Genomic DNA, 23,514 nt, shown 5'->3' on the forward strand with positions numbered 1-23,514 from the left:
GGTTAGACACAGTCCCTGTCCCACATGGGGCTTACACTCCCCATTTTCCAGATGTGGCCCAGAGAAGTTCTCCCTTTAGGAATTAATCACCACCATCGACTTCACCATCAAACCCTTGGGCCAGAAATGCCCTTAAAAAGCCATCTAGTTCATGTCTTAATTCCCATCTTACTGTTCTTATCCTCTTGCTTGTATTTCACCTAAATCTCTCATGATCTAATCTAAGGATCCCTGTTTTTTTCAGAGGAGATGCGTTTTCAGATCATTGTAAAGTGGTCCTCACATCTTTCTCTTCTCCAGGCCAAATAATCCTGGTTCCTTCAGTATTACTCCTCAAATATTAGTCCAATTATTTTATCATCTCTGTGGCTTGCCATCAAAGTTTGAGAGACATTGTCATCCCCATCGGGACCGTCGTCATTGGTGGAAGCAGCATGGCCTGGTGGAGAGAACATATGAGCCTGAGAGCCAGAGAACCTGAATTCTAATGCCGGCTCCACTTCACTTCACAATGGGGCTCAAAGTAGTAATCCCCATTATACAGATGAGGTAACTGAGGCCCAGAAAATTCATTCATTCAATCATATTTATTGAGTGCTTACTGTGTGCAGAGCACTGTACTAAGCGCTTGGGAAGTACAAGTTGGCAGCATATAGAGACGGTTCCTACCCAACAATGGGCTCACAGTCTAGAAGGGGGAGACAGACAACAGAACAAAACATGTGGACAGGTGTCAGGACATCAGAACAAATAAAAATAAAGCTAGATGCACAATACTAACAAAATAGAATAGTAAATATGTACAAGTAAAATAAATAGAGTAATAGGTCGCACAGCAGACACACGGCAGAGCCAGGATTAGAACCCACGTCCTTCTGACTCTCAGGTTTGTGTTGTCTCCACTAGGCCACACTGCTTCTGCACAAGTTGAGATGAACTAAAGGCTCCCTTTCGAGCCTGGCTTTGATCTGGTCTGTCTCTTGTTCTCGAGGAACTGACAGAAAAATGGAGATGGTGATAACTGAGAGGTCTGATGACATTTCCTGTCCGAGCCCAAAATGGAATAGGAATGAAAAAATACACTATCTTCTCTCTCAAACCCCTATTTTACTGTGAGGAGCTGATGAGTGGAAACCTAGGAAAATAGGAACTCTACCTATTCTTTCCTTCCTACCTACCTACCTACCTCTTCTATCCTACCTAGGAAAATAGGAACTCTACAAGATGGTTTCCCTTCCACCGTGAGATTAGAGGAGTATCAGAATTGCTTTATCTTGTTATTCAGGCCTAGTGGGTGGCTACTGCTGCTTCTCTCCTCTTTCTCCCCCTTCTCCCCCTCCCCACCCTCCCACAACTTGCTGAATCCTGCCCGTCTCTCTGGGGATTTCATTTCACCGGGGCTCCCAGTCTTAATCCCCATTTTACAGTTATTTCCACTGAGGCACAAAGAAGTGAAGTGATTTGCCCCAAATCACACAGCAGACTGATGGCGGATCTGGGATTAGACCCCAGGATCTTCTGACTCTCAGGCCTGTGCTCTATGAGAAGCAGCGTGGCTCAGTGGAAAGAGCACGGGCTTTGGAGTCAGAGGTCACGGGTTCAAATCCCAGCTCCACCAACTGTCAGCTGTGTGACTTTGGGCAAGTCACGCTTAGAACAGTGCTTTGCACACAGTAAGCGCTTAACAAATACCATCATTATTAAGTCACTTAACTTCTCTGTGCCTCAGTTACCTCATCTGTAAAATGGGGATTAAAACTGTGAGCCCCCCGTGGGACAACCTGATTACCTTGTAACCTCCCCAGTGCTTAGAACAGTGCTTTGCACATAGTAAGCGCTTAACAAATACCATCGTTATTATTTTTATTATTATTTTCCACTAGACCACACTGCTTCTCAGAGAAGGTGCACTGTTCTGACTCTCTAGAAGTAGTCTTGAGTCTTCTGCTATCAAACCCTGTCAAGAAGAGAAAGGCAGAGGCATGTCATTAACATCAAAAAGGTTGCCCTTGAGATCTCGGAATTGTTATCAACCTAAGATGTTTCCGATCTGAGAAAATTTAGATAAATCCTCTTGAGCAATCTGATTTTTAAGTCATAAATGTGTGTTATCCTCTTGGTGTAAAAAAAAAATTACTTCTCTTCCCCTTGGCTTCAACCTATCTGCTCCCACCAAGAGGATGGGGTTGGATTTTCATTATCAGTGACAAACTGATAGGATATTGGACCATCCTTCCTCACCAGTAAAGAACTTGGGGGCCAAGGGGTTAGTACAGTGCCTGGCACATAGTAAATACTTAACAAATACCATAAAAAGAGGTATGTGTGGAGAACACTTCATTATTAGAAGAAGCATTATTAGAGGTAGCGTGGCTTAGTGGAATGAGCACAGCTTGGGAGTCCGAGGTCATGGGCTCTAATCCTGGCTCCACCACTTGTCAGTTGTGTGACTCTGGGCAAGTCACTTAACTTCTCTGTGCCTCAGTTACCTCATCTGTAAAATGGGGATTAAGACTGTGAGCCCCGCATGGGACAACTTGATTACCTTGTACGTACCCCACCACTTAGAACAGTGCTTGGCACATAGTAAGCACTTAACAAGTACTATTATCAATATTATTATTATTATTATCCCATTGGTTTTTGAAGAAGTAGAGTGGTCTGTCTAGTGGATGGGGCACAGAACCAGGAGTCAGGAAATCTGGCTTCTGATCCAGTTCTGCCACTTGCCAGCTGTGTGTTCTTGGGCAGGTCACTTAACTTCTCTGTGTGTCAGCTTTCTCACCTGTGAAGTGGGGATTAAGAGTGTGAACCCTGTGTGGTAGGGGACTGTGCCTAATCTGATTGTATCTACCAGAGCTCTTGGCACATAGCACTCTACAAATATTGATATCATTTTAATTTTCATTCACCCTAGTTATTGAGCCCAGTTCCCTTAGACTATGAGCTTCCCTGAGATTTTAAAAGCAATAATAATTGTGGTACTTAAGATTTTACTATGTGCCAAGCACTGTATGAAGCAATGGGGTAGATACAGGATAAGCAGGTCCCACATGGAATTCACAGTCTAAGTAGAAGAGAGAACAAGTGTTGAATTCCCATTTTGCAGATGAAGGAAATGAGGTACAGAGAAGTTGAGTGACTTGAGTTGTAGGCTAGGAAGTTAGAGAACCTGGGTTCTAAGTCCAGTTCCTCCATGGACTTGCTGTGTGACCTTGGGCAAGTCACTCAACTTCTCTGTGCCTCATTTCCTTGAGTTGAACTACAACTCAAGGAGTTAGTAAAACCGAGATTTTAGTTTTTGTGGTACTCCAGATGTATTCTCCTCAGGATAATCTCAGATGAAAGTCAATATGTCATTTTCCTCTACTGAAAGCAAAGCCTAAAATTAAGGACAGAGGAAGAAGGAGGGGAGAGAGAGAAAAGCAAAAGGCATTTCATTTTTTCCTCTCAGTCTCCTCAATCTCCCTTTCTATCCAACAAGTGGGGTCACCTCCTAGGCTGCAGAAGAACAATGTTTCTGACCTCTATTAAAGCACCCATACATAGTTCACAGTCTTAATCCCCATTTTACAGATGAGGTAACTGAGACACAGAGAAGTTAAGTGGCTTGCCCAAAGTCACACAGCTGACAAGTGGCAGAGCCGAGATCTGAACCCATGACCTCTTTCTCCAAAGCCCGTGCTCTTTTACACTGGGCCACATTTGTCCCACGTGGGGCTCACAGTCTTAATCCTCATTTTACAGATGATGTAACTGAGGCACAGAGAAGTTAAGTGACTTGCCCAAAGTCACACAGCAGACAAGTGGAGGAGCCAGGATTAGAACCCACAACCTTCTGACTCCCGGGCCTGTGCTCTATTCACTAAGCCATGTTGCTTCCCAGCACTTGTATCTATCCCAGCACTTAGAATAGTGCTTGATGTAGTAAGCACTTAAATACAAGAATTATTATTACCAATTTTTAGGTTTTGCCCAGAAGTGTGTGGAGTTATGTCTCACAGTTCCTGAGTGTCAGCATGTCTCTTTCAGAGACAGAATCCTGAGTGGGGAGGGTCTGGAAAGGACACTTAGCACCTTCTTAAATAAATTATCAGGCAGACAATGGAATAATACAGTAGGGGTTGTAGGTGAGGTCCTGGAGAAAATTCTGCCAGTTTAGCCCTCATTTTCTCTATCCAAACACGTTTTGACAGGCCTAGAATTGGGATGCAGAAATCAAAATTACCTTTCAAATAAAGTGTGACTGCTTTCAGGATTGCAAATGAATGTGTTTGAGGATTAGTAGCTTGGCATTTACTGTATACTCATTGTGGGCAGGGAGCATGTCAACCAACTCTATTATATTGTTGCATTGTAATAATAATAATAATAATTTTGGTATTTGTTAAGCACTTACTATGTGCAAAGCACTGTTCTAAGTGCTGGGGAGGATACAAAGTGATCAGGTTGTCCCATGTGGGGCTCACAATCTTAATCCCCACTTTACAGATGAGGCAACTGAGGCACAGAGAAGGTAAGTGACTTGCCCAAGGTCACACAGCTGACAAGCAGTGGAATGGGGATTTGAACCCATGACCTCTGACTCCCAAGCCCATATTTTTTCCACTGAGCCACGCGGTTTCTCTACTCTCCCAAGCACTTCTCTTCTCTATTGTACTCTCCCAAGCACTTAGTACAGTACTCTGCACACAATAAGCACTCAATAAATGTGACTGATTGACTCATCTGATCATACATTTCAAAACCCCATCTTACCCCAACTCCCCATTTTACTTCTCTTCCTTCTGAGCCACCTATGCACTTGAGTCTCTACCCCCAGTGCTTAGAACAGTGTTTGGCAAATAGTAAGGGCTTAATAAATACCAATATTATTATTATTATGATTCAACAGAATTAGCACATTCCCTGCCTATGATAAATTTACAGACTAGAGGGAGGGTGATATTAATATGAATAAATTAGTAATTTCTACTATATATTTAAGTTTATGTACAGAAGTGCTGTGGGAATGGGGGTGGAGTGAATCTCAAATGTCCAAAGGTCACAGATCCAAGATGCTGATGCTGCAGATGGAAGAGGGAGCTGGGGAAAAGAGGACTTAATTAGGGAAGGCCTCTTGGAGGAGACATGACGTTAATCATGCTTTGATGGTGGGGAGAGTGGTGGTCTGGTGTATCTGGGGGGCGGGGGGGAGGGAGTTCCAGGTTAAGGGGAGGATAATAATAATAATAATAGCATTTATTAAGCGCTTATTGTGTGCAAAGCACTGTTCTAATTGCTGGGGAGGTTACAAGGTGATCAGGTTGTCCCCCAGGGGGTGCTCACAGTCTTGATCCCCATTTTACAGGTGAGGTAACTGAGGCCCAGAGAAATGAAGTGACTTGCCCAAAGTCACACAGCTGACAATTGGCAGAGCCAGGATTTGCGTTAATCATGCTTTGATGGTGGAGAGAGTGGTGGTCTGGTGTATCTGGGGGACGGGGGGGACGGGGGGGGGGGGGGAGGGAGTTCCAGGTTAAGGGGAGGATAATAATAATAATAATAGCATTTATTAAGCACTTACTGTGTGCAAAGCACTGTTCTAATTGCTGGGGAGGTTACAAGGTGATCAGGTTGTTCCCTGGGGGGTGCTCACAGTCTTAATCCTCATTTTACAGGTGAGGTAACTGAGGCCCAGAGAAATGAAGTGACTTGCCCAAAGTCACACAGCTGACAATTGGCGGAGCCAGGATTTGAACCCATGATCTCTGACCCCACAGCCCGGGCTCTTTCCACTGAGCCACACTACTTCTCTGGATGTGGGATGTGGGAAAGGGGTTGGTGGTGAGTTAGACAAGATCAGGGCATGGTGAGAGCAGAGGAATGTTGCCAGCTGGGCTGTAGTAAGACATCAGTGAGGTCAAGTAGAAGGGAGTGAGCTGATTGAGCGCTTTAAAGCCAAAGGTAAGGCGTTTCTGCTTCCTGTGGAAGTGGATGGGCAACCATTAGAGGTACCCGAGGAGCAGGGAGACACGGACTGAACGTTTTTGTTGGAAAATGATCTGTGCAACAGAGTGAAGTGTGGACTGGAGTGGGCAAAGACAGGTCTGCCTGCCTTATGTCCGATGAGCTGCCTCACCTCCCTTCTCTCCTTCTACAGCCCAATCCGCACCCTCCGCTCCTCCACCGCTGATCTCCTCACCGTACCTCGCTCTCACCTGTCCCGCCATCGACCCCTGGCCCATGTCATCCCCCGGGCCTGGAATGCCCCCAATCCCTCTGCCCATCCGCCAAGCTAGCTCTCTTCCTCCCTTCAAGGCCCTGCTGAGAGCTCACCTCCTCCAGGAGGTCTTCCCAGACTGAGCCCCTTCCTTCCTCTCCCCCTCGTCCCCCTCTCCATCCCCCCCATCTTACCTCCTTCCCTTCCCCACAGCACCTGTATATATGTATATATGTTTGTACATATTTTTTTTACTCTATTTATTTATTTATTTATTTTATTTGTACATATCTATTCTATTTATTTTATTTTGTTAGTATGTTTGGTTTTGTTCTCTGTCTCCCCCTTTTAGACTGTGAGCCCACTGTTGGGTAGGGACTGTCTCTATATGTTGCCAATTTGTACTTCCCAAGAGCTTAGTACAGTGCTCTGCACATAGTAAGCGCTCAATAAATACGATTGATGATGATGAGCTGGGCCAGGAGTTCATGGCCCTAGCAAGGGCTCAGACTATGGGCTTCTGCAGCAAAACATCCCAGCCGGCCCATTGGCCGCCTCCAGGGACTTCAGGTCAAATTCCTAATTGCCCCCCAGGTTTCCCGTTGGTGAACAGGTCTGGCCTTTGGGAATGTTGAGAAGCTGGGATCTTCAATTCCCCACACAGCTCATAGCTCTACCTGGGGGCTGGCCCATCCCACCATCCCGACCCCTAACCTCTCGCCGACCCTCATCTCTGACAGTCTCACCTTCGGTCGTTCAGTGACGGTTGTGTGGGGCCCCCAGCTCCCTTACATCATTAGCAGCCGAACAGGGTGTAAAACTGACTTATAGGCTGGAGTCAAGTGTGCGGGCATTAACGTGCCGGGGTCTGAGATTTATTTGACTGGGTAAATAGCTTTTATAATTGGTATGCTTTTTATTAAATTTTAAAGGCTGGTATTTATGTAAAAATGAATTGTGAGGCTGTTGAGCCTGATGTTGTGCTGTTTAATGATTCTGCGTTGTGTATTGTCACGACCACTGCCATACGAGTGGACTGATTTTTAGCTTGATTTTTCCCCAGGGGACAGTCTTCCTTGGGAGCTGAAGGGTCAGCCAGGATATTTGCCATAAAGAGGGTTTTCCTTGGCGCATGTCCCACAAATCAGCCAGCTTACCGACATGGCAGAAAAAGGTCTGTGAGGTTTAGTGAGATGTAATATAACTATTCAATTGTACATTCAACTAGTTATTTAGATTATGCTGTTTGTAAATACTCTTCTATCTTCCCCCATTAGAGTAGAATCAATCAGGTGATCAATGGAATTTTTTAGTACTCACTTTGTGCAGAACACTACTAAGCACTTGGGAGACTACAATATGGTTGGTAAGTACAATCCTTGCTCTCGGTAGCTTATAGTCTAATGGAGGAGACAGACATTAAATTAGATTACAGGGAAGGGAAGCAACTGAGCATAAAGATATATGTGTGTGGGTGAGGGAGGAGGGATGGGGAATAGGATGGGGTGAAAGTATAAGTTTCTTGTGGGCAGTGAATAATAATAGTAATTGCGATATTTGTTCAGTACCTACTGGGGGCCAACCACTATGCTATGCACTGTGGTAGCTACAACATAATTAGGTTGGAAACAGTCTTTATACTGTGTCACAGTATAAAGGGGAGGGAGAACAGGTCCTGAATCCCCATTTTGCAGATGCTGTGTGACTTTGAGCAAGTCACTTAACTTCTCTGTGCCTCCGTTCATTCATTCATTCAGTCATATTTATTGAGCGCTTACTGTGTGCAGATCACTGTACTAAGCGCTTGGGAAGTACAAGTTGGCAACATATAGAGGCAGTCCCTACCCAAGAGTGGGCTCACAGTTTAGAAGGGGGAGACAGAGAACAAAACAAAACATATTAACAAAATAAAATAAATAGAATAAATATGTATAAATAAAATAAATAAATAGAGTAATAAATACATACAAACATATATACATATATACAGGTGCTGTGGGGAGGGGAAAGAGGTGGGGGGAGGGGATGGAGAGGGGGAGGAGGGGCTCATCTGTAAAATGGGGATTAAAACTGCGAGCCCCACATGGGACAACCCAATTACCCTCTATCAACCCCAGTGCTTAGAACAGTGCTTGGTACTTAGTAAGCACTTAACAAATACCATCATTATTTTAATTATTATGAGGCATCTGAGGCATAGAAAATGTAATTAATTTGCCTAAGGTCACACAGGAGGCAAGCGGCCAAGCAAGGATTAGAACCTTGGGCCTCTGACTCCCAAGTCTGTGTTCTTTTCATTAGGCCACCCTACTTCTCGAATTATTCCTTATTTGCTTTGTACTTCCCATCAATAAATATTGGTGGTACTAGTACTGCCACCACTATTGTGTCCTCTGGGCCCTGGCTTGGGCCAAATCCTTGAAATTATTTGAGTATCAGCCTGATGTAGATCCAGAAACAGAATACAGAAGACTTGAGTGCTCCTTTTCTCATTGGGGTTTGGTTTAGCTGAGAAATTCTAATCCAGACAATCAGTGGCATTTATTGAGCTCTTACTGTATGCAGAGCACTTTACTAAGTGCTTGGGAGAGTATAGTGCAACAGAGTTGGTAAAACACAATCCTTGTCCACAAGGAGCCAACAGTCTAGCGGGGTAGACGGGCATTAATATAAATAAATACATTACGGCTATGTACATAAGTGCTGTGGGCCTGAAAGTGGGGTGACTCAAGTGTTTAAAAGATACAGATTCAAGTGCATAGACAAGGTGGAAGGGAGAAAGAGTAGGAGAAAAGACGGCTGTGCTTGATGATTTTGATCAGGTCACTTGCTCTTTTTGTGGGTCACTTAAATAATACCAACTCACCTTCCCAGGTGGCATGAAGTATTAATAAAATACATGAAAGGCAATTAAGTGTTAATGGCAACCTGGCCAGTGTAAATGATGAACAGACAGATCGATGCACCTAAAGAACCTATTCACACCAAAACAGCACCCAAGGATTAGATTATCAAATCAACGGGACCTTACACCAAGTGTGAAATCTTTTGGAGTCTTTGAACTTTGGTTGAAAGAAATCCTACTTCATTTCATAAGATCCTGTGCAATCAGACTGGAGCAAGAAGTGAGGAAAATCTCAGGATGGCCCTACAAACTGCTTCCTTAGGGGCCAAAGGTCAAGTTTGGACTTGGAGTTGAGGGATTGAACCTGGAAATGCCAGGGGGAACTTGAGGGATTGAACCTGGAAATGCCAGGAGAGATAAAAACAGGAACAGGAATCTCAGCCAACAATTCCACTGCTCACAAATATTTTTATACCCGTCTCCCCAATCAGCAGGTAAGCTTCTTGTGGGTGGAAAGCATTCCTTGTGTTTCTGCTCTACTTTCCCAGGGGGTTCATTCATTCATTCAATTGTATTTATTGAGCACTTACTGTGTGCAGAGCACTGTACTAAGCATTTGGAAAGTACAAGTCGACAACATATAGAAATGGTCCCTACCCAACAATGGGCTCACAGTCTATACAGTTTGCTGAACTCTCAACAAATATCATTATTATAACTACTACTACAAAGCCCAAAGCACTGATCTTCTTCAGCCTAAGAGCTGCAGTTAGTCTGTTTGAACTGATCCCAGGAGGGCACCAGAATCCAAAGAGAAAATTAAAAAAAGTATAATTTTCCCAGTCAAGATCAATGTCCCTGGAAGTCTGTTTGCCTTTGGAAAAATGTAAGCAGTCAGTGTGGGAGGATGGATTCAGAATTAATATCTTGTAAATGACTGACCATTCTTATTTAACATTTATTGAGTAGTCACTCACTTAATCCTGCAGGAAACAGACACAGATTCTGTCTTAGGCAAAACAAATGACCAAGTCAAGGAAAAATAAAAGGACCCAAACCTATGTTTCTTAATGGCCAGAAAATGAATGGCCTTGTCCTCACGCATGGGCCTGTATCCCACATGAGGCTCATGATCTAAGTAGGAGGGAAAAATAGGTATTAAATCCCCATTTTATGGATGAGGAAACCAAGACACGGGCAGTTTTGTGACTTGCCCAAGATCAGAGCGGATAAGTGGAGGAGCTGAAACTAGAATCCACATCCTCTGACTCCCGAGCCAGACAGCTCTCCATTGTGTGGAACTCTATGCTAAGCCCTTGGGTATTTACAATGAAAGTGGAGGATAATAATAATAATGATGGCATTTGTTAAGTGCTTACTATGTGCCTAGCACTGTTCTAAGCACTAGGGGAGATACAGGGTAATCAGGTTGTCCCACATGGGGCTCACAGTCTTAATCCCCATTTTACAGATGAGGGAACAGAAAAGTTAAGTGACTTGCATAGTCACACCACTGACAAGTGGCGAAGCTGTGATTAGAACCCACAACCTCTGACTCCCAAGCCCAGGCTCTTTCCATTGAGCCACGTTGCAGTTCCTGCCCTGGAGGAGCATTTTTTAAATGGTATTTGTTAAGCGTTTACTGTGTATCAAACACCGTTCTAAGCACTGGTATCGATATACCCACTGTTGGGTAGGGACCGTCTCTATATGTTGCCAACTTGTACTTCCCAAGCACTCAGTACAGTGCTCTGCACACAGTAAGCACTCAATAAATACAATTGAATGAATGAATGAATAGAAGTTATACCTGTCCCACATGAGGATTGCAGTTTAAGTAGGAGGGAGGACAGGAGAACTGAGGTGCAGAGAATTTAAGTGACTGGCCTAAAGTTGCAAAAAAAAAAAGGAATTGACAGAACCACGATTAGAACCCAGGTCCTCTGACTCCAAGGCTTGTGTTCTTTCTGTTAGGTTATGCTGCTTCTATTTATATGTCTCTTAATTAGCCTGGCGAGTCTACCTTGCTACCTGGACATTGTAAGAAGTGTTCTTTGCTCCCTTTACTCACTTTCAGCCTACTGGACTCTGAGGACTGCCCCAGGATTGAGGGATAGGGTTGAGGGAGGGGTGGAAAATTGCAGAATGTTATCAATCACTAAGACAAGTGTAATAACTTCAAGGTTCCCTGGAAAAGCTCTGAAGAGAGTCTGAAGAGAGTATCACACAATCTCTCTCCCTTGTCTTCCTTCCTCTTTCTCTTTCACTTTCACTCTCTCTTCCTCGTGTCCAGGCGTGAGCGCACACACACGCACCCCATTTTTAAAAATATACTTTGTTCACGAAAAGTATAATAAATGACATCCCCGTGATTACTGCTGCTGTGGCAGGTTGTTCACTTCCATTTGGTGAGTGAGATGGGGAGAGGATTAAAGGCCGAAGCCCTACACAAACATTTTTGGTTCACTTGCAGAAAGGGAAAAAGCGGGAAGGGAGTTTTACAGCAACCCTTGGTAGGTATTTGATGGGGCTTTTTAATGACAGGCTGGAAGGCCGAGTCTTGGGTGAGGCAGAGGAGAAAGGGAATTTTGGTCCTGGTTATTCTTCTGAATAGCCTATACGACAATGCAACACTCTCATCCATGAAGTTAACCTTGAGGGTCTCCGGCTGTACACGGAAAACTGGATCAACACAAGCAAATTGTAGAATTCCCAGAAGCAGTGTGGCCTAGAGGACAGAGCATGGGCCAGGGAGTTAGAAGGACCCGGGTTCTAATCCTGGCTCTGCCACTTGCCAGCTGTGTGACCTTGGGCTAGCCACTTAACTTGTCTGTGCCTCAGTTCTCAGTGCTTGGCACAAAGTAAGTGATCGATAAATGTCATTGATGAGGATGATGAATCTAGATCTTGTCTATCCCATGCGCCAACCCCTTAACCAAATCCTCCCTCTTGTCTAGAATTCCCACTCCCTTCATACGGGATAGACCACCACTCTCCCCACCTTCAAAGCCTTATTAAAATCACATTCCCTCCAAGAGGTTTGCCCTGACTAAGCCCTCACTTCCCCTACTCCCTCTCCCTTCTGCATCAACTACGCACTTGGATCTGTAATAATAATAATAATAATAATAATGGTATTTGTTAAGCGCTTACTATGTGCCATGCACTGTCCTAAGCGCTGGGATAGATACAAGGAAATCAGGTTGTCCCACTTGGGGCTCACAGTCTTAATCCCCATTTTACAGATGAGGTAACTGAGGCACAGAGAAGTTAAGTGATTTGCCCCAAGTCACACAGCTGACAAGTGACGGAGCCGGGACTAGAACCCATGACCTCTGACTTCCCAAGCCCGGGCTTTTTCCATTAAGCCTCACTGCTCTTTGGGCACTTATATTCATGCCACCATCAGCCTCCCAGGATTTATGTACATATCCATAATTTACTGTAATACCTGTCTTCCCAACTAGACTATCAACTCCTTGTGGGTAGGGAATTTTTCTACCAACTCTGCAGTATTGTACTCTCTCAAGTGGCTAATACAGAGCTCTGCACACAGTAAGTGGCACTCTGTTTGTTGAAGCCACCCTCCCCATTCCAGAGACCCACGATGCTCTAATCCCAGCTTTTCATTTGGGAGAAGCACAGAACTGAAGATCTCTTTTTTCCAACAGAACAGCAAAATGTCAGGGCAGGCCAAGCCAGGTCCAACAAGTATTTCTTTTATGATTCTCTCTTGCATGTGTGGGTGACAGCCAGAAGCAATCTTGCACCCTTAAATACCGGGCATACATAAGGAAATGACTGTCTAGCAAAATCTCCTGCTGCCCAAACAGAACCCTTTATCTCCCTTTTTTTTCTCTCTGTCACTTTTACGTAAAAAAAAACCCCTCAAATAATGTCTTATCCGGCCCTGAAACGAACAAGCCGCTGCTCCTAGGAGGCTCCTGACCCATCAATTCTCCTGACGCAAGTCTTCTCCACACTCTTAATTTCTCATTTGATTATCTCTGCTCCGTGGCGAGTTGCTCTCGGCTCTGACTGGACAGCTTCTACCAGACCAGTGCTCTTTTCTGCAGCAGAGATTCCAATGGAAATGGACTCTCCCTTCTCGCTGGTGAAGCAGTCTTTCACTGCGAATTTTGGAAGCCAGAAGAATGTTTTGCCTTTTGCTTTTCCTCATCTGGGCCTGCACAATGGGAGAGCGGTCAGAGGGGGTCCTTCAGTGACTCTTTGTGGAAGACACTGTCTTTGAAGGGAGTGGGAATAAGTGAGATCCTTCATTTGAAAAATTTCTATGATGAAGCATCTCTGTTCCTGGCTAGCTTGTCTTTCCCATTAGATCTGAAGCTCCCTGAGGGTAGGGAACGTTCCTCACTACCTGGACAGTGCCCTGCACACAATAATGGCTCAATAAATGCTGTCAATGTTGACGAGGACTCTGATGCTTCCATGGACCCCTGAATTTTGCCAGGACCACCCTGGTCAGTCAGGTTTTAATTACTCTGAGGACAACTACCCATCCTTTAATGGTTGGAGAGAGGCCAAGCTAGAGAGAGCTAGCTGCATGTGGCACCCACGTTCAGTTAAGCCAAAGAATAGTGGTGGTCTTCTCTACCCACCCAGTTGCCCCCAGTTATTTACTGGCTTCCATTTATTATTGCCACAACAGCCTATACTTCCTCGTGCCTCCCTCTTCCTTCCTCAGAGCCTTCGCCTAAGCCACCAAGTTCACGTCCTGGAATCTCCCTGCTCTCTTCCTCCAAAGCCTTTGGTGGTTACCTGCTGACTCTCAATCAGTCAATCATTCAGTATGTATCGAGCCCTCATTGTGTACAGTGCACCGTAGTAAGTGCTTGGGAGAGTAATCAATTAATCAATGGAATTTATTAACTGAGCATTTTAGAGTGCAATACAACAGAATCGGTAGGCATATTCCCTGCCCACAGTGAGCCTACAGTCTGGGGGTGGGACATATTAATATAAATAATTTATGGATATGTACATAGGTACCTTGGGGCTGAGGGTGGGGTCAATGCCCAAAAGGCACAGATCCAAGTATGGTACAACAGAGTGGTTGATATATTCCCTGCCCACATGAAGTTTACAGTCTCAAACCAAACAAAAGCTCTATCACTCAGCCATGAGCTTCACAATTTTCCCCCCCAGCTGGTTCTCTCTCCAGCACAAGGGGCCTCGTGGAAAGAGCAGGGACTTGGGAGCCACAGAAACTGGGTTCTAATCCTGACTCTGCCTTTTGTCTGCTGTGTGACCTTGGGCAAGTCACTTAAATTCCCCGTGCCTCGATTTCCTCAACTGTAAAATGGGGATTAAATCCTTCTCCTCCCATTCAGACTGTGAGCCCCATGGGGGTGAAGGACAGTGTCCTACCTGATTACCTTGTATCTATCCCGGTGCCAGGAACATTGTAAGCTCTTAAGTACTATTAAAAAGAATCAGGGCCCCTGAACTTGTTTAAAATCTAACGGAGGAGACAGGACAAACCCGTCTGCTCAAACATAGAATGTGCAAATGGATGAAGAAGGGATTCTGGGGCCATGACAGGCTAGGGGGGTAATCTGGAAAGGCTTCCTGGAGACAGTGGGCTGGATAGCAGGAGGGAAAGGATACAATTTGGTGAAGAGGAGGAGCCAGAATGCTTCAAGAATGGCATGTACAAATCCTCAGGAGAGGAGACAATTTTCCCTGCGTGTGGGAAAACTACAGACACACATGATTTTTCATAGAGGCATTGGCTGAATAGCAAGCTACACACACACACACACACACACACTACATTCCCTCTCAGTGCCAGTTTTATTTTAATTTAGAATTGTGATTTCCAATTTAAATTAAAAAAAAAAAACACAGCCATCTTCATCAACACTTGTTAGGCTCATATGGTGTTTTGGAAATTAACTTTATCACTCCTCCGGCAAACTGTGTGAGAGCCAGAGACAAATTCACAAGCTGGACAGTTTGCTATTCTTAAACTAATCTACGGAGAAAAGATGGACTGGCCCGCTAGGTCTAGCATGGAAGAGCGGCTCAGTGGAAAGAGCACGGGCTTTGGAGTCAGAGATAATGGGTTCAAATCCCGGCTCCGCCAATTGTCAGCTGTGTGACTTTGGGCAAGTCACTTAACTTCTCTGTGCCTCAGTTACCTCATCTGTAAAAAATGGGGATTCAGACCGTGAGCCCCACGTGGGACAACCTGATCACCTTGTATCATCCCCAGCACTTAGAACAGTGCTTTGCACATAGTAAGCGCTTAACAAATGCCATCATCATCATCATCATCAAGTGCCAGGCCGAAATTTGGGACTAAATTGACCAAGGGATGTCTGTATGGATATTTGCGTCTGCATGACACTACTCTCCTCAAATTAAATTGATGAGAGGAAGCAGTATGGTCTCGTGGAAAGAGCACAGGCCTGGTAGTTAGAGGACCTGGGTTCTAATTCCAGCTCCACCACTTACCTGCTTCATGACCTTGGGCAATTCACTTAACTTCTCTGTGCTTCAGTTCCCTCATCTGCAAAACAGGAGTTAAATATCCATGCTCCCTCCCACCTAGAATGTGAGCCCCGTTTGAGACCTGATTATCGTATATCTGCTCCACTTAACAAATACCATTGTTGTTGTTGTTATCATTATTACTATTATTGAATTGATTGCCCTCTTCTTTTATTACACCCCTTTCTCTGCACTCCAGCCAATCAAAAGTGTACAGGACCCTCTCACCCTTGAAATAGAAGGGACACTATTAGCCCTGGTTGGAATGCCTTTCTTCCTCCCCTTCAAAAATTAATTGAAAGAAGCAGTGTGGTCCAGTGGAAAGAGCACAAGCCTTGGAGTCAGAGGACTTGGGTTCTAATCAGAGCTCCTCCACTGTCTGTTCTGTGATCTTGGGCAACTCACAACTTCTCTGTGCCTCAGTTCCCTCATCTGTAAAATGGGGATTAAGACTGTGAGCCCCATGCGGGATTTGGACTATGGATTAGCTTGTATCTACTCCAGAGTTTAGTAGAGTGCCTGGCATATAGTAAACCCATACCAAATACCGTAAAAGAAATAAAAAAAAGTTGGGCAAGTCACTTAACTTCTCTGAGCCTCAGTTATCTGAAATATGGGGATTAAGACTGTGAGTCCTATGTGGAACATGGATTGTGTCTAACCTGATTATTTTATACCTACCCCAGCACCTAGTAGAGTGCCTGGCACATAGTAAGCATTTAACAAATACCATTAAAATATAAAAAGTACCACTTCCTCCATGAAAGTTCTTCCATTTAATACCTCCCTTTCCTGTCTATGTCTTCCTTTTGGCTCCAGTCATTCTGACCCATCTAGTTAGGGCTCATTATTACCTAGGTCAGTAGAATTACTGTTTCTATCATTTGGAGTATTCTGGTTTGTTTTGGTTGCCTCCGCTGGGGTTGAATTTCCTTGAGACTTGCATATTTGGTCTGTTTTATTAGACTATGTGATGGCAAAGGGCAGGGACGGGTCAGAGGATTAATGAAGTTGCATGACCTAGTGGTTAAAGCATGGGCCTAAGAGTCAGAGGATTTAGATTCTAATCCCAGCTCTGCTTCTTGTCTGCCATGTGACCCTGGGCAAGTCATTTCACTTTTCTGTGCCTCAGTTACCTCATCTGTAAAATGGGGATTAGAGGAGCAGCGTGGCTTAGTGGAAAGAGCCCGAGCTTGGGAGTCAGAGGTCATGGATTCTAATCCCAGCTCTGCCACTTGTCAGCTGTGTGACTTTGGGCAAGTCACTTCGCTTCTCGGTGCCTCAGTTACCTCATCTGTAAAATGAGGATGAAGACTGTGAGCCCCCCGTGGGACAACCTGATCACCTTGTAACCTCCCCAGTGCTTAGAACAGTGCTTTGCACATAGTAAGTGCTTAATAAATGCCATTATTATTATTATTCTCTGAGCCTAAGTTACCTCATCTGTAAAATGGTGGTTAAGACTGTGAGCCCCATGTTGGACAACCTGATTACCTTGTATCTTCCCCAGTGCTTAGAACAGTGCTTGACACATAGTAAGCACTTAACAAATATTATTATTATTATTATTATTATTATTATTATTATTATTATTACCCACAACCTCCGACACCAAAGCCCAGGCTCTTTCCACTGAGCCACGCTGCTTCTCTATTATCATTATTATTTCTAGACTGGGAGCCCATTGTTGGGTAGGGATTGTACCAGACACTTGGGAAGTACGGAATTACAGTGGCCCATTTTCAGCCTATGAGGAGCTTCTACTCTAATGAAGGAGCCAAGCATAAAAATAGGTACAATTCAGTCAAAATCAATAAATTGAGCAGGCGTAGACACTACTCCCTTTCCACTGAAAGGATCGGAAGCAAATACATCTACTATTGATTGATTGCTGATCCTTGGAGAAGCCAGCAAGGCAGCAGTGCGAACTCAAGACAATCAGATATTCTCTGAAGACCCACCTGGTAATAATAATAATAAAATTATGGCAGGATTCATACTCAAACCACTGACTTTAAGGCCCTGATCAATAACTTTCTTCCAGGAAAGAATTAGTAGTGAGAATCAGGGGAGAGAGAGAGAGAGAGAGAGAGATAGAAAGGCACAGCCTATGCCCACTTCCTAAGAGTTAAGGCTGAGAACAGTGCTTTGTACATAATAAGTGCTTAATAAATGCTATTATTAAAAAAAGGAGTCAGAACCCTCAGACGAAAGAGATAGGGGCACCATATTATTATTATTATTATTATTATTATTTCATTGTAGTAATAATAAATACTAAATTGTTATTGATTATAATAAGACACATTGTGGCCTAGTGGAAAGAGCATGGGCCTGGGAGTAAGAAGACATGGATTCTAATCTCAGCTTTGCCACTTGCCTGCTGTGTGGCCTTGGGCAAGTCATTTTACTTCACTGGGCCTCAGTTTCCTCATCTGTAAAATGAGGATTAAATCCTACCTCCACCTACTTAGATTATGAGTCCCATATGGGACAGGGACTGTGTCTAACCTGATTATCTGCTATCTACCCCAGAGCTTAGTACAGTGCTTGGCACATAGTAGATGCTTAATAAGTGCCATAACAATAAAGATGACTCCTGATGTGGGACCCAACAATGGGGGGAAAAAAGAAACAAGTTGTCTTCATTGCTAAATCCCCAATCCGCCAACCTTGGGGATAGAGCAGCTGAGAAAGGCCACGGTACACTCTTTAAACATTTCTCTTTTAAGCAACGGGGTGTTTGCATTTGAAATAAATTTTCACTTCGGATTTACAAAGAAGAATTCTGTTCTCTTACTGCGGGATGATTGGTGACATGTCATCAAGGCTTGTGCTGAAGGATTAGGCGGTCTGATTTCTATGCTTGAGTCATGAACCATGCAGGGCTGGGGGTATTAAAAATGTCGTCAACTCAGTATACCACTCCGCCAGCCACCTCTTGCCTGGGAAGCTTGATAAAAGAGACATTCCTAGATTGTCGAAGATATACATCTCCTAGGTGGAGGTTAGGTGAAAAAATTCAATATAGTTTAGGCACCAGAGATGGAAGGAAATATACACCTTAATGCCTTTTTACTGGGTGATGTCAGTACTATATTTCAATATTACATGTATAGGGAAGCTTTCTATTGCTCAAATAATAACAGAAGTCCAATGGTGAAGGAGACATTAATACTTGAAATAGCGGTTGCTCATCCTTCAGGGCAGACATAAACCAGAGTTATTAAACAACCTGTAGCACATAGAAAGCCTTTGGAAGCACTGGGCTCCATCCACTTATCTCAAAAGAGCACATATGAGTCATCCTTTTTTTTCTATTTTTTTCTTCATGTTTGTTAAGCGCTTACTATATGCCAAGCACTGTACTGAGTGCTGGGGTAGATACAAGCTAATCAGGTTGGACAAAGTCCCTGTCCTTCGTGGGGCTCACAGTCTTAATCCTTGTTTTACAGATGAGGTGACTGAGGCTCAGAGAAGTGAAGTGACTTGTCCAAGGCCACGCAGCAGACAAGTGGCAAAGACGGGATTAATCGGCAGAAGCGGGATTAAAACCCAGGTCCTTTGGATTCCCAGGCCTGAGCTGTATCCACTAGGCCATGCCCCCTTCTCTGGCCCAAAGCCCTTCTCATCCTGGGAATCAGACACAACTTCCTTCTTTCCTTGCTGCCCAGTGTCTCTTGGCCTTACTGCCATTTGGAATTGCATTTCCATATGGAGTTCCACCCCAGAAGTAGCTGCATGTCAGAATTACTGGTGTTCCAAGAGGGAATGTGCCTTAGTGGATATGTGGTGGTGTTGGATGCCTGAAGGTAGGAGCGGGGTTGTACTAAGTCAGCTCATGGAATAGCTGCCCTTTTGTGGAGGAAGTGGAGGGAGCTGAGGTAATAATTAATAATGGCATTTATTAAGCACTTACTATGTGCAAAGCACTGTTCTAAGTGCTGGGGAGTTACAAGGTGATCAGGTTGTCCCATGGCAGGGGGCTCACAGTCTTAATCCCCATTTTACAGATGAGGTAACTGAGGCATAGAGAAGTTAAGTGCCTTGCCCGAAGTCACACAGATGACAATTGGCAGAGCCGGGATTTGAACCCATGACCTCTGACTCCAAAGCCCGGGCTCTTTCCACTGAGCCACGCTGCTACTACTAGCCATCCGCTGGACTCTACCTCATCTCCACCTCTGGCCCAGCTCAAAGTGATGTATCAGTAGTGGTAGCAGTGGTATTTATTCTCTGTTAAGCACCTACTCTGAGTCCAACACTGTTCTACGCTATAAGAAAATATGCACAAGTGAGCGGTTAGGCCCAGTCCCTGACCCTCCAGTTGCTCACAATATAAAAACAAGGTGGGGAAGGGTTTGGAGCCAGATGAAATAATCAATCAGTGGTATTTATTGAGCACTTACTGTGCGCAGATTGCTGTACTAAGAGCCTGGGAGTGTTCCAAATGACAGAGTTGGAAGACACACTCCCTGCCCACAAAGAGCTTACGGTCAAGAGGGTTACAGTCTAGAAGGATATATAGACAACACCAAATAAAAGGCCATGGTCAGAATACAACCGGCCTGGTGGGAAAGGCCACCTGTAAGGGTCTCAGGGGGCTGCTGCTCACCTCATCCAGTATCCAGTCACAGCCAAACCTCCCAAAGTTCCTAAATGCTTACATGCCTTGATGCCTTTTAGGAAATGCCCACCTTGAGGCACTGCACAACCTCCCTTCCCCCCAGGTGTCCAGAAAGATCTAGGAGCTTGGCTCAATGAGGATGCTAACTGATGCTGTACTCTCCCAAGCATTTAGTACAGTGTTCCGCACACAGTAAGTGCTCAATAAATACGATAGACTGAATGAATGAAGCTGACTGATCCTCAGCCCAACTTCCACCCCAAGCTAACTTTCAGACTCCCTTTGGGTCAACAACTAGCCATTCCAGCTGTTTCTCTCCTTGGGTCCCCTCTTAGCTTTGATGCTGACACTTTTGGTTCATTCATTCATTTATTCATTGGATCGCATTTATTGAGTGCTCACTGTGTGCAGAGTACTGTACTAAGCACTTGGGAGAGTTCAATACAACAATAAACAGTCGTAGTCCCTGCCCACAATGAGCTTACAGTCTAAAAGTGGGGAGACAGACATTGATGCAAATCAATAAAATTACAGATATGTACATGAGGGCTGTGGGCCTTGTAGCAGGGGAGAGGAAAGGGGGCAAGTCAGAGTGACACAGAAGGGAATGGAAAATGAGGAAAAGTGGGGTTTAGAAGGCCTGTTGGAGAAGATGTGCCTTCAATAAGGCTTTGAAGTAGAGAAGAGTAATTGTTTGTCGGATTTGAGGAGGGAGGGCATTCCGGGCCAGAGGCAGGAGATGGAAAAGGGGTAGGCGGCAACACAGGAGAGATCAAGGCACAGTGAGAAGTTTAGCATTAGACTAGCAAAGCGCGAGGGCTGGGATGTAGGAGAAAAGTGAGGTGAGGTAGGAGGGGGCAAGATGGTGGACTGCTTTAAAGCCAAGGTGCGGTGTTTTTGTTTCATATGGAGGTGGATGGACAACCACTGGAGTTTTTTGAGGCATGGGATGACATGTCCTGAATGTTTTTGTAGAAAAACAATCCAGGCAGCAGAGTGAAGTATGGAATGGGAAGAGACAGGAGGCTGTGAGGTCAGCAAGGAGGTTGATGCAGTATGAACAGCCAGCGTTAGCATCCCCATTTCAACAGAGAAGAGCTGAATCAATAGAGCAGCAGTGTGGCTCAGTGGAATGAGCCCGGGCTTGGGAGTCAGAGGTCATGGGTTCTAATCCCGGCTCTGCCACTTAGCTGTGTGACTTTGGGCAAGTCACTTCACTTCTCTGGGCCTCAGTTACCTCATCTGTAAAATGGGGATTAAGAATGTGAGCCCCACGTGGGACAACCTGATCACCTTGCATCCACCCTGGCACTTAGAACAGTGCTTTGCACATAGTAAGTGCTTAACAAATGCCATCATTATTATTATTGTTGTTATTATTAACAGAGGCACAAGGGGAGTGCAATCATTTGGGGTGCAATCAGGTGGTTGCAATCTCAGAGACCAAGACTGAACCCGGGGCCCCGCTATCCTCACTCTGGGAGCCCACTCCCTCATCTCCATTGTTCCTCTATGTCAAAGTGGACATCTTCTCAGTCATATTTTACAGATGGGTGATTCTGAGAAGCTTTCAAGGTTGGGTTTGCATATTTTAACTATTAATTTACTAGTTAATTGTGCACAAATGTTAATTATTGGAGCCCTAACGATCTACATTAATGGCACTGGGACATTAGCGAAATCACAAACACAAATACTACTACAGCAATTAGGGCCCCAGGGAGGAGGTGGTGAGGGTGGGGAGAGAGAGATAATGAGTGTCTCTCCGAAAGATAGCTCAACTAATCATCTGGCATTTATCACTTCATTTCACCATTTAATTATTGTTTCACCTGTCCAAGAAATTCGTAACTTCCCAGCTTTCCATCATTCATGGCATCGTTGGGTAATTTTAGTTTACTTCTGGGATGTAACCATCAGTTGCCCTCTACCCAAATGATGCATTTCACTCACTTTAAATAATTTCAGGTGTATGTTTTGTGGTGGGTATTTTAGAGAGAGAGGAAAAGCAAGCAATCATGAGAGTCAGTACATGGTAAAACCTTAACAAACACCTTAATTATTATACGGAGCCTGAAACAGAGAAATAGTCACAGAGAGACAGAGACAGAGAAATAAAGAGACAGGAAGAGTGAGAAAGTAGCAAAGAAACAGAGACAGAGATAGGAAGAGACAGAAGGGGGCAAGAAACTAAGAGGAAAAGAGAAAGGGGCCACAGGGAGACTGAGACAGAGGCATAGGAATAGAGAGGAGAATCAGAGAGAACATTGTAGGAACATTTGGGCTTCCTGCAGTTATTTGAAGTAAATATTTACCCAGAAGTCAGAGAAAAGCCAATGTAATTGGTGCCTGGGCCACATGTCTTTCTTCCCCCAATTCCAGGATTGGTAAAAGACGAGCCATTTCTGAGGTAAGATAGCAAACAGAGTTCAAGGGCCCTGGCCAACATTCCCCTGGCCTCCTTCATGAAGCCAGAAGGAACTGAGGGGTAGGAGGAAGAGTAATGCTGTTGATTAAGCATCTGTCATGTGCAAAGCAGAAAGAATACATAGAGGAACACATTCTTCCCAGATGAGGAGCTGTGGATGGGTACACAGGGAGAGAATCCACATGTCTAGGCAAAGGGATTTTGACTCAGCCTTGGGCTTCTCCTTCTTGGGAAGTTTGAACAGTAAAAATGGTGTACCATCTGCTTCCCTGAGTGCCTAGCAGCCTACTCACCCTGAAAGACCAAATTCACCTACACAAGTTGCCTAAAAACAGACTAAAGGTCTACAGAGTTGCCATGTTGTCCAGGCTTCTCCACGCCTGTAAGACGTGGACCGGACACAGGCTCCATGCCTGGTGTCTCAAGAGTTCCACCAATGACACTTACAGATGACACTCACTCAGATGGCCAGACTAGACAATGAACAATGAAATTCTGGAATATAGGCCCCTAACATCAAAGCCACGTTCACCTTAACACAACTACACTGGATGGGGCACACCTGGAGAATTAACAATGCAGGAGACCCAAACATTTGCTATTCGGAGGTTTGAAATTAGGCAACCAAAAGCAAGAAAGGAAGAAATGCTTAAGGATCCAGTAATAATAATGATAATGGTATTTGTTAAACTCTTATTATGTGCAAAGCACTGTTCTAAGTGCTGGGGGAGGGATACAAGGTGATCAGGTTGTCCCACGTGGGGCTCACAGTCTTAAGCCCCATTTTGCGGATGAGGTAACTGAGGCACAGAGAAGTTAAGTGACTTGCCCCAAGTCACACAGCTGACAGGTGGCAGAGCTGGGATTAGAACCCACGACCTCTGACTCCCAAGCCCGGG

Source organism: Tachyglossus aculeatus, chromosome 18, assembly GCF_015852505.1.
Source record: "Tachyglossus aculeatus isolate mTacAcu1 chromosome 18, mTacAcu1.pri, whole genome shotgun sequence".
Lineage (NCBI taxonomy): Eukaryota > Metazoa > Chordata > Mammalia > Monotremata > Tachyglossidae > Tachyglossus > Tachyglossus aculeatus.